This window comes from Lipotes vexillifer, unplaced genomic scaffold, assembly GCF_000442215.2.
Source record: "Lipotes vexillifer unplaced genomic scaffold, Lipotes_vexillifer_v1.1 scaffold1117, whole genome shotgun sequence".
Taxonomy (NCBI): domain Eukaryota; kingdom Metazoa; phylum Chordata; class Mammalia; order Artiodactyla; family Lipotidae; genus Lipotes; species Lipotes vexillifer.
This window is the reverse complement of record NW_006778824.1, coordinates 1,020,486-1,023,375: the sequence shown is the minus strand read 5'-3', so window position 1 is coordinate 1,023,375 and position 2,890 is coordinate 1,020,486.

Sequence of the window (2,890 nt, the reverse complement as noted above, 5' to 3'; positions counted from 1 at the left end):
GCGCACAACGACGCGGCGGCAGAGGCAGGAGAGAAGGAGGGGGCCCCTTTGGCCTTTGTGAACAAAGGTGGCTTGCGGACTGCTGCCGCCCGACCCGGGGAAGCCTTAAACCTCATCCTGGGGCTCTGCCCTTGGCGAGACCACGCGCGGGACCCGGGATGGGGCGGCGGGAAACGGCTGTGCGGGGGCCGAGGCCGGGTCGGTGTCAGGACGCGCAGCCCCGCGTCCCCGGGTCGGGCGCCGATCCCCCCATGCGGCTGCACCGCCGAGGGAGGGACGGAGGTGGCGGGGCGGGGTCGGGCCCGGTGCGCGAGCCCCTCCCTGGTCGGCCGGCCCAGAGCCTGACAGCGAGCGCGCGCGCACACGCACGCACGGGCGCGCCCGGGGTCACGGCGACGCTGGGCACACGCGCCTGCGCTCTCGGGGTACCCTTAGTTGGGTCTCCAGTCCGGCCCTCAGTGTAGTCCGCCCGGCACGGTTCCCGAGCGGAAGCCCTTAGCGATGGTCTGCGCCTCAGGCCGCCCGGGGACTTTGTACAGCGTATGGGGGTGGGGGGTGTGGTGCGAGGCGCGATTTGACCTCGATGCGCCTCCCCACATTCGATTGGCCAGGAGGGCCCTCGCGGATAAAGCGCTCTGCACAGCCAACGACCCAGGAGAAGACTCTCAGTACCGCTCAGCTCCCTGCGCCTAATACTTTTTCACTGAAGAATTGTTTTGTTATGAGTTGTCTTAGACTTTTGGAAGCCTTTGCCTCCTTAGGTTCTGCCCGCAGAGCTGGCGGTTCCTTCCTCCCCCAGGAAGTCCTGAAAGGGCCTTCCGCTGCCCCACCATAACAGGACCACCCACCCCTGTCCCGCCTTGACAGAGGACCACCCACCCGGCTTGCAGGCCAAGGCACCAGGCCCTGCGGGTCTCTCCCGCTACCGCCCGTCCCTCCGTGGACATCTTTCAGCCACCCTGGGCTCTGTCCTGCCCTCGCAGCCCCTCACCTGGCTCGGCCCCCACCCCTCAAGTAGTGGCACTCAGTCTTGGCCGTTCCCGCTTCCCGTCTACTGCCCGAGGTAGAACTACGCTTGTTCCCGACCCCACCTTTGAAATTCGGTGGCGCCCCTTGACCATTGTGGCCTGCTTGACCAATGAAATGTTTGCAGAGGTGAACTGTGTCATTTCTGAGCCACACTTTAGGAGCCAGTGTCCAGACTGGCCATACATGCCCCCTTGGCTAAGAGGGAGTCCCCATCACTTGGGGACCACCTTCCAACCAGCAGTGGATGCACAGAACAAGGGAGAAGTCAGCCACTGTGGGAAGCCCTCGAGATTTGGGAGGTGTATTTACCGGAGCATAACCGGGCCGACTACCACCTGCCGTGCATCCAGTCTTGAGTTAAACTCCAGGGAGGCAAGTTCCCTGGGCTCTGGGCTCCCAGGCTGAGCTCAGCCTCCTTATGCTGAGCTGCAGCCGCTCTCGGGACATGGCTCCCTCCTACCATTGCCCTCTCCCAGTCAGCATGTTGAAGGCACCCAGCTCAGCGCCGGCACAGAGGAGGGGCTCTGTAGCCATCCTTCCAGGGCAGCAGCGAGTGAAGGAATGTTTCTGAAGACGGTGCGGGGGGGGGGGGGGAAGTGTTGAGGCAGCCGTGCGGCTTTGCCGTGGGTGGACTGCTGAGGCTGGGGGGGGGGGGGGGGGGGGGGGGGCACCGAGGCGGAGTGTCACCCCAGGCAGGCTGACAGCAAGGGGTGCAGAGTGGGCAGGAGACAAAGGCCAGGAGCTGCCTCAGCCTCACCAGGCTGCCGCACTCCACCGAGGGGCACTGTGAAGTTCTAGGGGCCTGGGAGGGACTTACCTGTGAACGGGGAGGGGGCAGTGAGGCCAGCAAAGTGTCCCTGTGCCCAGGGGTGCCCACAATGATCAGGAACTTCAGCAGGGTGAGGACAGGGGCTTCTCCATCCTGTGCCAGTGACAGGGGACTGTCAGTGACTCAGTAACCAGATAAACGTGTCCATGACACCCAGCACATGGGAGCGCCCACACAGGATCGTGGGCAGTGCGTGATCACAGGACTGCTGCACCTGGGGCGGTCGGCAGGGGTCTGAGCAAGTGACCTTGTGAAGGCCTGGGGCCCAGGAGCTGTGATGACACTGTCCCTGAGATTGAAATGAGAGTGTGTGCGAGGGCAGAAAGTGGCCAATGTCTCTGGCGGACGGCGAGTGCCCACTTAGGACATGTGCAGAACAGCAGGGGTCTGATTTGTATTCAAGGCTCAAGCCCTGAAACCCAAGCACAAACGTGCATCAACCCATAATTCATCCAAAAAGCCAAGCTTCCTGAGAGGGTGTGATCGTTGGCAGTCTCCAGTTTTCATGTGTACTTTGTCCAATAGCGTCATTCTGAAATTAACACGCTGCCTGCACGTTTGTAAATAGTCCTGTTTTTAAACTCCCTTCAGATTGCCCAATTTGAATGTGCTGTTTCCTGCTGGGAAACATACCAGAACTGGCCCCAGGAAACAGGAAACAAGCTCAAATGGGATTCCGATCCTGAGTTGCTCACTTATGTGGGAAACCATGAGTCCCCTTCCCAGCAGGAAATGGAAAACCAGGTCATCCCTGGCTGTGGTGCCATCCGACTTAGCCCTGGTGGGACATGGGACCAAGTACACGTGGAAGCAAGGACGTGGGGAGCCAGGTGCTGGGTGTCTGGGTTGCTTGGTGATGGTATTGACTCTCGGGGCCATGAGGCTGCCTGGCTTCCGATGGCTCCAGAGAGCATGAATGGGGAGAGGAAAATGAAGAGGAGCCCCATGGCTGCCGGGAAGGAATCCTTCCTCTCTGTTGTCATGGTACCAGGACTGAAGCACAAACTCGCCGCTTAACTCCATGAGGCTCCT